Source organism: Convolutriloba macropyga, chromosome 11 (genome assembly GCF_964194025.1).
Source record: "Convolutriloba macropyga chromosome 11, txConMacr16.3, whole genome shotgun sequence".
Taxonomy (NCBI): domain Eukaryota; kingdom Metazoa; phylum Xenacoelomorpha; order Acoela; family Convolutidae; genus Convolutriloba; species Convolutriloba macropyga.
This window is the reverse complement of record NC_134478.1, coordinates 24,034,040-24,047,713: the sequence shown is the minus strand read 5'-3', so window position 1 is coordinate 24,047,713 and position 13,674 is coordinate 24,034,040. Positions and strand designations below refer to the sequence as shown.

The 13,674-nt window shown below is 35.2% G+C and overlaps 2 protein-coding genes across 5 annotated transcripts in view; one reads left to right on the top strand and one right to left on the bottom strand.

The window, feature by feature from the left end:
• Positions 1 to 13,674, bottom strand: part of LOC142349646 (zinc finger FYVE domain-containing protein 1-like) — a 482,388-nt gene that overhangs the window by 181,173 nt on the left and 287,541 nt on the right. The window lies entirely within an intron of this gene.
• The window catches only part of LOC142349649 (elongation factor Tu-like), a 317,975-nt gene that overhangs the window by 278,990 nt on the left and 25,311 nt on the right, over positions 1 to 13,674 (top strand). The window contains exon 1 of one of the 2 annotated variants that reach the window (XM_075401367.1): positions 12,719 to 12,729. The exons of the other annotated variant lie outside the window; for it this stretch is intronic. The gene's annotated coding sequence lies outside the window, so the exon portion shown is untranslated. Of the gene's footprint in view, positions 1 to 12,718; positions 12,730 to 13,674 lie in introns of those variants that run through there. 2 annotated transcript variants of the gene reach the window in all.

Here is a 13,674-nt window from a genome sequence, read left to right as displayed (position 1 = left end):
ATGGATGGCAGAAACGCGCTTCAATATATAGTGCTCTTTCTAGCGTTTTCTCTAAAGGCATATACGCGTCTCCCAAGTTCTTTCTCAGGTCGAGTGGCACATAACTATTTTCTATGCTTTCGAGGAAGCACCTCTAAATGAGAAGTATTCTTATCTCATTAGACTCCTGAGGGTACGCTTTCAAGGCTAAAGTTTGCAAAGCACCCGGAAAATCTGTTAACTTTCCCCCGGCTGCTGAGCTCTCCTAGCCAGCCTCCCCCGGAAAACTACAGGTTTCTCATTATAATGCTGTTTAAAGACTTTGCAGTCTCATCAGAGCGCTTCCTAGAGTCCTCCAGAAGTGTACGATAAAAATGAATAGCCTACTTTTGTAGCCTTAACCCAAAATAACGCGGCCGTTCATCAACTTAGGTTTTGCTGCTGTTTACTACATCTTTTCTTTGCCAATTCTGAAGTTGTGGCATGGACTCAAATTGAATAACACAATTTTCAAAATCATTTGAACCCATAAAAGGCTGCGGTAACAGCGTTTTTGAGGAGTGCCGCGCCATCATTATTTTATTTAAAAGCTGCTGTTTGTCAAATTATTTCAATAACTATGTTCAAAACCCGAACCACTCTTTGACACTCTACCTCAGCAGCTTTTAAATTTTATTAACACTGTACTTTTTCGTTAAAAAACAGAAAAACTTGCGGCTTATGTTGTATTTTAAGTCAAATTATGTCCAATTTAAATACGCTTGATTTTGAACGCTGTTTTTTTATCGAAAAAAGATATGCGAACCGATTTACGTTATTCAAGGTTTTGGGGAGTGTTCACTTGAAAGCTCGAAGATGGCAGTGATTTTTGTCAAATACCGACACCAGATTAAAATTCTTTTTCCGGGTCGTGATCTTAAGACGTCAGACTCGTTTCGAGAGTTGATTTTCAAACAAGAAACATAGATTTCTTTTAGAAAACAGTACAACGCTCAATATTATTGTCTGGTGGTTTTCTATTTACTTTTAAACTTTGTCGCCACTATAGTAGCCGCCCATGCGCAGTAATTTGTCTTTGTATAATTGAGCGTGGTACTTGGTTAAAATGCAAAGTTATAAGTTGAATTATTAATTAGATCAAAGTAAACAAAAGTTGGTTTCAATAAATTAAGATCTAATGGAATGGTTAGCTGTGATGATAAGTTTGGTGTTCAATGTTAGTTTGTTGCATTCTTGAAATTTTTACAATGTTTTCCACACATGCGATTGTCGCATTTTTGTAAACTTTCTGTGGTTCCAATATGGGGTTCAGAACTCGAACCCATACAACATCATCTATCATGTCATTCAGCTGTCTCGCTATTAACAAATGTGATTTGCCTTCAAATCTCTTCATGGGTCCGACTATAATTTCTGTTTGCTGTGTTATGTTACCTTCTTAGTCAACAATTTTGCATTTAATAGAACCTTAGCAGCGACGAGGTAAATCGTGATCCTCTGGAGCAATTAAAAACAGATGCCTTTTACTTCGTTGTGATAGGGGACAATTGTAATGTTTTCCCAATTTTCCCGCCAAAAAGTTCGTTTTTTCTCGGGTTTTAAATACAGTCAAAGTTATATGAGAATTCCATGCCCATTAAACAAGGCGCTATCTCAATATGTCCGATGTAAATTTTTGAAGTTGGACTAGAATAGCTGTTGACCATTGTACAGGCATTTTTCCATTGTTGGCAGCTACTATGTTTTTATTGCACACTCCGATCTGGCTCGGTTCTCCCAATTGATGGTAGAGTGAGTCACTTAACACTATTTCCACTATCTACAACACTAATTCCACACTATCTATAATACTACTTCCACTAAAACGTTAACACTATTTCCAATATCAATTAAGGCCATTATTAATTTGTCTTTTATCATTATTTTGGCAATCAAGGCCTCCACTGGGTTGTTTCTGCCACGCAAATTTTTCACGTAGCTAGCTGAAAATGAAGCCCTGCCATCTTCAGCTAGTTCTTGTTCAGATACGTGCAATTTTGTTTGAAATGATTTGGACTCCCACTTTCAAAATAAGTCTTGCATTCTTAGATGCGTGATTTCACTGCCGCAACGGCGACATTTTTCTCTCTCAAAACTCACCGTTGTCTTTGACTGCTCGGCACGACTCTCATGCAACCAATCTTGGCTTCTGTTCTCGCCTCCTGGTGTTGGCGATTGCGCTCTACTGTCGTAATTGGTTCGTCTATTATCAGCGCTGCTTCTGTTATAGCTATTATAGTTTCTTTTTCTATCTCCGGGTTCTCTTGAACTACGCTCACTTCCGCGCAGAAACTCTTTTGGCCTCGCTCCTTGCGATGACAACTTTTGATTATCTTCCCTGTTAGATTGATTAGTCTGCAATGTTTGCACTAAATCATGAATTGAATTCACTAGTTGAGTATTTTCATTCGAATGGATGGCAGAAACGCGATTCAATAAACAGTGCTCTTTCTAGCGCTTTGTCTAAAGGCATATACGCGTCTCCCAAATTCTTTCTCAGGTCGAGCGGCACCTGACTATTTTCTATGCTTTCGAGGAATCACATCTAAATGAGAAGTTCTCTTATCTCATTAGACTCTTGAGGGTACGTTTTCAAGGCTAAAGTTTAAAACTCCCAGAAAATCTGTTAATTTTTCCCCGGCTGCTGGACTCTCCTAGCCAGCCTCCCCCGGAAAACTACAGGTTTCTCATTATAATGTTGTTTAAAGATTTTGCAATCTCATCAGAGCGCTTCCTAGAGTCCTCCAAAAGTGTACGATAAAAATCAATAGCCTACTTTTGTAGCCTTAACCCAAAATAACGCGGCCGTTCATCAACTTCGGTTTTGCTGCCGTTCACTAGTTCTTTTCTTTGCCAATTCTGAAGTTGTGGCAGGGAATCAAAGTGAATAACACAACTTTCAAAATCGTTTGAACCCGTAAAAGGCTGCGGTAACAGCGTTTTTGAGGAGTGCCGCGCCATCATTGATTTATTTAAAAGCTGCTGTTTGTCAAATTATTTCAAAAACTATGTTCAAAACCCGAACTACTCTTTGACATTCTGACTCAGCAGCTTTTAAATTTTATTAACACTGTACTTTTTTCTTTAAAACAAACAGAAAAACTTGCGGCTTATGTTGTATTTTAAGTCAAATTATGTCGAATTTAAATACGATTGATTTTGAACGCTGTTTTATTATCGAAAAAAGACAAGCGAACCGATTTACGTTATTCAAAGTTTCGGGGAGTGCTCACTTGAAAGCTCGAAGATGGCAGTAATTTCTGTCAAATACCGACACCAGATTAAAATTCTTCTTTCGGGTCGTGATCTTAAGACGTCAGACTCGTGTCCAGAGTTGATTTTCAAACAAGAAACATAGATTTCTTTTAGAAAACAGTACAACGCTCAATATTATTGTGTGGTGGTTTTCTATTTACTTTTAAACTTTGTCGCCACTATAGTAGCCTCCCGTGCGCAGTAATTTGTCTTTGGCTAATTGAGCGTGGTAATTGGTTAAAATGCAAAGTTAGAAGTTGAATTATCAATTAAATCAAAGTAAACAAAAGTTGGTTTCGACAAATTAAGATCTAATGGAATGGTTAGCTGTGATGATAAGTTTGGTGTTCAATGTTACTTTGTTGTTTTCTTGAAATTTTTTCAATGTTTTCCACACATGCGATTGTTGCATTTTTGTAAACTTTCTGTGGTTCCAATATGGTGTTCAGAACTCGAACCCATACAACATCATCTATCATGTCATTCAGCGGTCTCGCTATTAACAAATGTGATTTGTCTTCAAATCTCTTCATGGGTCCGACTATAATTTCTGTTTGCTGTGTTATGTTACCTTCTTAGTCAACAATTTTGCATTTAATGAAACCTTCGCAGCGACAAGGTAAATCGTGATCCTCTGGAGCAATTAAAGACAAATGCTTTTTACTTCGTTGTGATAGGGGACAATTGTAACGTTTTCCCGAATTTAAGTTTGGTGTTCAATGAATGATTTTAATCCTGGCTTCGGTCGGTACCCAGTATCGGTTCTATCATTGTGGTAATTAACCAGGTCATCAAAGATATGTCAGTTGCGTTGATCTCGCTCGAAGCCCGAGCTTTGTCTACTCAAAGTTCTATTTTCTTTTCTGACACCTATCAACCTTGTGTCAGCCATAAATTAGGTAATAAAATCAAGTTTTAAACTAAATCTTTAATCTTGAAACCCAAAGTTTTTAGTACATCTTTTTTAAATACGTGTGACAATCACATTTTTAAGTAATGTCTGTCTTGATGTCGATGTCGACCCTCAACTTCAGCCGTTGCAAGGGGAAAACTTTTCTCTTATGTCAACGACAACTGATGATGATGCAAGATTAGATGTAAAAGCCAACAGATTTTGTGAATTTGAAGTTCAACAAAACCTATTTCGATGTTAAAATTTTTAAACCGCTGACAAAAAGATGCCCTGAAAGCAGTAGCGAAGCTTACAAATACCATGAAATTTTTAAAAAGAACAAATATGAACAAAGATTAACGGATTGAGAAAGCAACATTTTTTCCTAAGTATTTCCATCCTCTGCAATCGTGGGTCAAGGACGCTTGGGCGGCGCATAATTATCGATGCTTCAATGTGAGCTGTGGTTGAAGAAGGGAGGCTGTAAGTTTGACTCATCTACTTTTTTTAAATTGAAACATTTATAGTACTCGGAATATAACCCTAAGGTTAGATATGTACATGATTTGAAATGATAAATAAAATAATCAGCTTTGTTTTTAATTTAATAATAATCTTCAAATTGTGGCTGTTCGCTCTCATACGTAAATAGGATTTGAAGGCTCCTGTTTGTCTAATAACGGGTACTTTCTTGTGTTGATCGAGCCAAAACTTGGTTAAAATATTTTAAAAAAAAAGTTTTACAGTTTAAAGTTTATATTGAAGAGGACAATTTGTTCCTTTTTTGAACGCTTTTTAAAATTAAAGATTTGTTACTCCACTTCTTTTTTGTTTTCTTTTTTTAATAAAAATTTGATGTTTTTCTCTCTTTCTGTCTAGCATTATGGCGAAAAACAAACATTTTAAAATTTCCGGATTTTTCCCAGTGTCTTATATCTGTTTGCAGCTTCCTTAAGCTAACTTTTGAGATGGCAAATTGGGCTGGCTGGGTACGATCTTTAATGACAAGATCAATGTAGTGGTCGAATTTTGATTCCCCAGTTAATTTGCCTGTTTATGCGGTTTATCGCTGCAAGAATTTGAAGGAATACTCCACTGAAGGAAACGAAGGAAAGATGAGAGAGTACAACTGACTTGAAAACATCAATTCTTACTTTCAAAAGAATTGGACTTCTTACAAGATACAAAGAACAAATTGCATTAGCCATTTTGCTTAAAACTGAGTTCATGTGATTAGGTTAGGTTTGAATCAATTTGTACTCCCAGATAACGACATGCTTGAGCTGGTTTGATAACTTCTCCTTTAAAATAAAACTCTGGATGCGAATTAGTATTATTTTTTAAAAGAATAACATCTCTGCTTTATCGGCATGAAAAAGAGTTGGTTCTCTGTCAGGTGTTTGTCTGTTCGTTCTAATATTTTTTAAATTTTTTATTGAATATTTTTTTACGTTCAAATTTGTATATAATGCTAGTGTCATCCGCAAATGAACAAAATCATTTTCACTTCTCCGTTTTTCAGAAAATTCGTTGACATATAACAGAAAAATAAGAGGTCCTAACACAGTTCCTTGTTGAACACCATGACTAATATTTATTTTATCTCATAAGTCAGTATCAAGTTTTACCCCTTGTGTTCGATTTGCAAAAAAAAATTTGAGAAGTAAAATTGCTGTTTGAGAGAGATTGACATTTTCAGCTTTCTTGAGAAATATCTCATGAGAAATTGAGTCGAAAGCTTTTACAAGGTCTGAGAACACAGCACCTGTGAGGTTGTTATCCTTCATATATTCTAAAATTTTTTCAAAAAAGTAAAGCACATCATAAGTAGACGACTCTTTGGATTGGAAACCGAATTGTTTTTTGTTCAAGAGTGCAAAATTTTCAAAATATTCTCTTAACTGATTAAGTAAAAGTCTGTCGAAATCTTTTGCGAAAGTTGGTTAACAGAAATTGGACGATAATTAGTTAAAAAAGAAACATCTCCGTTTTTGAAAATTGGTGTGATCCTTAAGAATTGTTGGAAAAACTTTCTCTTGAACACAATCGTTAAATATAATCTGAAGTTGTGTCCCAATAGTCTATTTTCTGGATTTCAATGCTCAAGCATTGATGTATCCGGGCCCTGGTGCTTTGTTGTCTTGATTGTCAATAACTTTATAGATTTCCCTCAAAGTAAAAGGTCTGAAGTTATACTCTTGAAATTTCCGCTTTTTTTCGACGTTCAGTGAAACAATTTGCCTTCTGTAGATGCTCATTTTGCTAAAAACTCTGTTAAAAGCGTTGCATATTGATTTTTTGTCTTTCGTTTTGTTTTACCATTTTCATCAATTTCAGTGATGTTTGGACTGTTGTTTTTCTTTCAATTTTTTTTCTTAATGAATTTCAATTTCTCTTTCGATGTTTTAATTTTTAAATAAGATCCTCTGAAAATTGATTTTGTGCTTCTGTTAACTTTCGATTTACAGTGATGTTTGAGGAGTGCCGCGCCATCATTATTTTATTTAAAAGATGCTGTTTGTCAAATTATTTCAATAACTATGTTCAAAACCCGAACTACTCTTTGACACTCTAACTCAGCAGCTTTTAAATTTTATTAACACTGTACCTTTTTCGTTAAAAAACAGAAAAATTTGCGGCTTATGTTGTATTTTAAGTCAAATTATGTCCAATTTAATTACGCTTGATTTTGAACGCTGTTTTATTATCGAAAAAAGATATGCGAACCGATTTACGTTATTCAAGGTTTTGGGGAGTGTTAACTTGAAAGCTCGAAGATGGCAGTGATTTTTGCCAAATACCGACACCAGATTAAAATTCTTTTTCCGGGTCGTGATCTTAAGACGTCAGACTCGTGTCGAGAGTTGATTTTCAAACAAGAAACATAGATTTCTTTTAGAAAACAGTACAACGCTCAATATTATTGTCTAGTGGTTTTCTATTTACTTTTAAACTTTGTCGCCACTATAGTAGCCGCCCGTGCGCAGTAATTTGTCTTTGTATAATTGAGCGTGGTACTTGGTTAAAATGCAAAGTTATAAGTTGAATTATTAATTAGATCAAAGTAAACAAAAGTTGGTTTCAATAAATTAAGATCTAATGGAATGGTTAGCTGTGATGATAAGTTTGGTGTTCAATTTTAGTTTGTTGCATTCTTGAAATTTTTTCAATGTTTTCCACACATGCGATTGTCGCATTTTTGTAAACTTTCTGTGGTTCCAATATGGAGTTCAGAACTCGAACCCATACAACATCATCTATCATGTCATTCAGCTGTCTCGCTATTAACAAATGTGATTTGCCTTCAAATCTCTTCATCGGGCCGAATATAATTTCTGTTTGCTGTGTTATGTTACCTTCGTCGTCAACAATTTTGCATTTAATAGAACCTTCGCAGCGACGAGGTAAATCGTGATCCTCTGGAGCAATTAAAAACAGATGCCTTTTACTTCGTTGTGATAGGGGACAATTGTAATGTTTTCCCAATTTTCCCGCCAAAAAGTTCGTTTTTTCTCGGGTTTTAAATACAGTCAAAGTTATATGAGAATTCCATGCCCATTAAACAAAGCGCTATCTCAATATGTCCGATGTAAATTTTTGAAGTTGGACTAGAATAGCTGTTGACCATTGTACAGGCATTTTTCCATTGTTGGCAGCTACTATATTTTTATTGCACACTCCGATCTGGCTCGGTTCTCCCAATTGATGGTAGAGTGAGTCACTTTACACTACTTCCACTATCTACAACACTAATTCCACACTATCTACAATACTACTTCCACTAAAACGTTAACACTACTTCCAATATCAATTAAGGCCATTATTAATTTGTCTTTCATCATTATTTTGGCAAACAAGGCCTCCACTGGGTTGTTTCTGCCACGCAAATTTTTCACGTAGCTAGCTGAAAATGAAGCCCTGCCATCTTCAGCTAGTTCTCGTTCAGATACGTGCAATTTTGTTTGAAATGATTTGGACTCCCACTTTCAAAATAATTCTTGCATTCTTAGATGCGTGATTTCACTGCTGCAACGGCGACATTTTTCTCTCTCAAAACTCACCGTTGTCTTTGACTGCTTGGCACGACTCTCATGCAACCAATCTTGGCTTCTGTTCTCGCCTCCTGGTGTTGGCGATTGCGCTCTACTGTCGTAATTGGTTCGTCTATTATCAGCGCTGCTTCTGTTATAGCTATTATAGTTTCTTTTTCTATCTCCGGGTTCCCTTGAACTACGCTCACTTCCGCGCAGAAACTCTTTTGGCCTCGCTCCATGCGATGACAACTTTTGATTATCTTCCCTGTTAGATTGATTAGTCTGCAATGTTTGCACTAAATCATGAATTGAATTCACTAGTTGAGTATTTTCATTCGAATGGATGGCAGAAACGCGCTTCAATATATAGTGCTCTTTCTAGCGTTTTCTCTAAAGGCATATACGCGTCTCCCAAGTTCTTTCTCAGGTCGAGTGGCACATAACTATTTTCTATGCTTTCGAGGAATCACATCTAAATGAGAAGTTCTCTTATCTCATTAGACGCTTGAGGGTACGTTTTCAAGGCTAAAGTTTGCAAAACACCCAGAAAATCTGATAATTTTTCCCCGGCTGCTGGACTCTCCTAGCCAGCCTCCCCCGGAAAACTAAAGGTTTCTCATTATAATGTTGTTTAAAGATTTTGCAATCTCATCAGAGCGCTTCCTAGAGTCCTCCAAAAGTGTACGATAAAAATCAATAGCCTACTTTTGTAGCCTTAACCCAAAATAACGCGGCCGTTCATCAACTTCGGTTTTGCTGCCGTTCAATAGTTCTTTTCTTTGCCAATTCTGAAGTTGTGGCAGGGAATCAAAGTGAATAACACAACTTTCAAAATCGTTTGAACCCGTAAAAGGCTGCGGTAACAGCGTTTTTGAGGAGTGCCGCGCCATCATTGATTTATTTAAAAGCTGCTGTTTGTCAAATTATTTCAAAAACTATGTTCAAAACCCGAACTACTCTTTGACATTCTGACTCAGCAGCTTTTAAATTTTATTAACACTGTACTTTTTTCTTTAAAACAAACAGAAAAACTTGCGGCTTATGTTGTATTTTAAGTCAAATTATGTCGAATTTAAATACGATTGATTTTGAACGCTGTTTTATTATCGAAAAAAGACAAGCGAACCGATTCACGTTATTCAAAGTTTTGGGGAGTGCTCACTTGAAAGCTCGAAGATGGCAATAATTTTTGTCAAATACCGACACCAGATTAAAATTCTTCTTTCGGGTCGTGATCTTAAGACGTCAGACTCGTGTCCAGAGTTGATTTTCAAACAAGAAACATAGATTTCTTTTAGAAAACAGTGCAACGCTCAATATTATTGTGTGGTGGTTTTCTATTTACTTTTAAACTTTGTCGCCACTATAGTAGCCGCCCGTGCGCAGTAATTTGTCTTTGGCTAATTGAGCGTGGTACTTGGTTAAAATGCAAAGTTAGAAGTTGAATTATCAAATAAATCAAAGTAAACAAAAGTTGGTTTCAACAAATTAAGATCTAATGGAATGGTTAGCTGTGATGATAAGTTTGGTGTTCAATGTTACTTTGTTGTATTCTTGAAATTTTTTCAATGTTTTCCACACATGCGATTGTTGCATTTTTGTAAACTTTCTGTGGTTCCAATATGGGGTTCAGAACTCGAACCCATACAACATCATCTTTCATGTCATTCAGCGGTCTCGCTATTAACAAATGTGATTTGTCTTCAAATCTTTTCATGGGTCAGACTATAATTTCTGTTTGCTGTGTTATGTTACCTTCTTAGTCAATAATTTTGCATTTAATGAAACATTCGCAGCGACGAGGAAAATCGTGATCCTCTGGAGCAATTAAAGACAAATGCCTTTTACTTCGTTGTGATAGGGGACAATTGTAACGTTTTCCCAAATTTAAGTTTGGTGTTCAATGAATGATTTTAATCCTGGCTTCGGTCGGTACCCAGTATCGGTTCTATCATTGTGGTAATTAACCAGGTCATCAAAGATATGTCAGTTGCGTTGATCTCGCTCGAAGCCCGAGCTTTGTCTACTCGAAGTTCTATTTTCTTTTCTGACACCTATCAACCTTATGTCAGCCATAAATTAGGTAATAAAATCAAGTTTTAAACTAAATCTTTAACCTTGAAACCCAAAGTTTTTAGTACATTTTTTTTAAATACGTGTGACAATCACTTTTTTAAGTAATGTCTGTCATGATGTCGATGTCGATCCTCAACTTCAGCCGTTGCAAGGGGAAAACTTTTCTCTTATGTCAACGACAACTGATGATGATGCAAGATTAGATGTAAAAGCCAACAGATTTTGTGAATTTGAAGTTCAACAAAACCTATTTCGATGTTAAAATTTTTAAACCGCTGACAAAAAGATGCCCTGAAAGCAGTAGCGAAGCTTACAAATACCATGAAATTTTTAAAAAGAACAAATATGAACAAAGATTAACGGATTGAGAAAGCAACATTTTTTCCTAAGGATTTCCATCCTCTGCAATCGTGGGTCAAGGACGCTTGGGCGGCGCATAATTATCGATGCTTCAATGTGAGCTGTGGTTGAAGAATGGAGGCTGTAAGTTTGACTCATCTACTTTTTTTAAATTGAAACATTTATAGTACTCGGAATATAACCCTAAGGTTAGATATGTACATGATTTGAAATGATAAATAAAATAATCAGCTTTGTTTTTAATTTAATAATAATCTTTAAATTCTGGCTGTTCGTTCTCATACGTAAATAGGATTTGAAGGCTCCTGTTTGTCTATTAACGGGTACTTTCTTGTGTTGATCGAGCAAAAACTTGGTTAAAATATTTTTAAAAAAAGTTTTACAGTTTAAAGTTTATATTGAAGAGGACAATTTGTTCCTTTTTTGAACGCTTTTTAAAATTAAAGATTTGTTACTCCACTTCTTTTTTGTTTTCTTTTTTTAATAAAAATTTGATGTTTTTCTCTCTTTCTGTCTAGCGTTATGGCGAAAAATAAACATTTTAAAATTTCCGGATTTTTCCCAGTGTCTTATATCTGTTTGCAGCTGCCTTAAGCTAACTTTTGAGATGGCAAATTGGGCTGGCTGGGTACGATGTTTAATGACAAGATCAATGTAGTGGTCGAATTTTGATTCCCCAGTTAATTTGCCCGTTTATGCGGTTTATCGCTGCAAGAATTTGAAGGAATACTCCACTGAAGGAAACGAAGGAAAGATGAGAGAGTACAACTGACTTGAAAACATCAATTCTTACTTTCAAAAGAATTGGAATTCTTACAAGATACAAAGAACAAATTGCATTAGCCATTTTGCTTAAAACTGAGTTCATGTGATTAGGTTAGGTTTGAATCAATTTGTACTCCCAGATAACGACATGCTTGAGCTGGTTTGATAACTTCTTTAAAATAAAACTCTGGATGCGAATTAATATTATTTTTTAAAAGAATAACATCTCTGTTTTACCGGCATTAAAAAGAGTTGGTTCTCTGTCAGGTGTTTGTCTGTTTGTTCTAATATTTTTTCAAATTTTTATTGAATATTTTTTTACGTTCAAATTTGCATATAATGCTAGTGTCATCCGCAAATGAACAAAATCATTTTCACTTTTCCGTTTTTCAGAAAATTCGTTGACATATAACAGAAAAATAAGAGGTCCTAACACAGTTCCTTGTGGAACACACCTGACTAATATTTATTTTATCTCATAAGTCAGTATCAAGTTTTACGCCTTGTGTTCGATTTGCAAGAAAAAATTTGAGAAGTAAAATTGCTGTTTGAGAGAGATTGACATTTTCAGCTTTCTTGAGAAATATCTCATGAGAAATTGAGTCGAAAGCTTTTACAAGGTCTAAGAACACAGCACCTGTAACGTTGTTATCCTTCATATATTCTAAAATTTCTAAAAAGTAAAAAACATCATAAGTAGACGACTCTTTGGATTGGAAACCGAATTATTTTTTGTTCAAGAGTGCAAAATTTTCAAAATATTCTCTTAACTGATTAAGTAAAAGTCTGTCGAAATCTTTTGCGAAAGTTGGTTAACAGAAATTGGACAATAATTAGTTAAAAAAGAAACATCTCCGTTTTTGAAAATTGGTGTGATCCTTAAGAATTGTTGGAAAAACTTTCTCTTGAACACAATCGTTAAATATAATCTGAAGTTGTGTCCCAATAGTCTAATTTCTGGATTTCAATGCTCAAGCATTGATGTATCCGGGCCCTGGTGCTTTGTTGTCTTGATTGTCAATAACTTTATAGATTTCCCTCAAAGTAAACGGTCTGAAGTTATACTCTTGAAATTTCCGCTTTCTTTCGACGTTCAGTGAAACAATTTGCCTTCTGTAGATGCTCATTTTGCTGAAAACTCTGTTAAAAGCGTTGCATATTGAGTTTTTGTCTTCCGTTTTGTTTTACCATTTTCATCAATTTCAGTGATGTTTGGACTGTTGTTTTTCTTTCAATTTTTTTTCTTAATGAATTTCAATAAGATCCTCTGAAAATTGATTTTGTGCTTCTGTTAACTTTCGATTTACAAGGTTGCGATACTTATTAAATGACATAACTGATTCAGCACTTTTTGTCACTTTGTAGTCAGTGAAGTAACGATATTTCTCAGCAATTAACTGTTTAATTTCAATTGTCATTAGCTCTTTGTTATCTAATGCGGTCTGCAGAGAAGTAATTGTCAATTAAAACTTAATTTGATTAACTAAAAGGAACCTTTGCGAACATTGCGTTCATCGTCAGGTTTGAAAAATTAAGTGAAGTCATTTACAAAGTATAAAAACTTCTCTTTGACTATAATTCTAAGAAATAAGTTAAAAATAACATCGAATTTTCGAAATTATTTACAGTTAAAATCACATTTATAACAATTTATTTACACTTATTACACTAAAATTACCTCATTTTTTATTCCGGATTTTATGAAAATCCCGGGTAAAATGCTTTCTATTCCTGAAAAGGGAGTTTTACTTTCATTTCTATCTGTTTTTATTTTTTACATTTTGTGGTTGACAAAACTTCGAATTAACTTGTACCAGAATAATTTTTGAATTTCAAAAGTCAAACTTTTGCATTTGAACTAGTACTTCAATGGCAATCCCCGCCTCCCATACTCAAGGCGCGTATTTAATTGCGGTTTCAGCTTTTTGATGTAGGTCGCTTCTATCGTCATTAGTTTTTCAACCAGGCGACATGCATCAAGAATCTCCCATTTTACGTTATGCCTTGTACCACAACATTCAACAAAGTTGTCCGACAGGGTAATCCTTCTTTTGATGCTCTGAAATTCTAGTGGTAACATGTCGGCTGGTTTGGCCAACATAGATGGAACTGCATCCATTACATGTAACTTTATATACCACATGGGATTTCAGATTTTTATCAAAAGCTGATTTCAGGGTGGGCAAGCAAGTTCTTAGCTTTCGTGTTGTGAAAATGATTTGAATATCACACAATTTTGTCAGTCTACTTGCAAAATTTTGCGTGATATTTCCT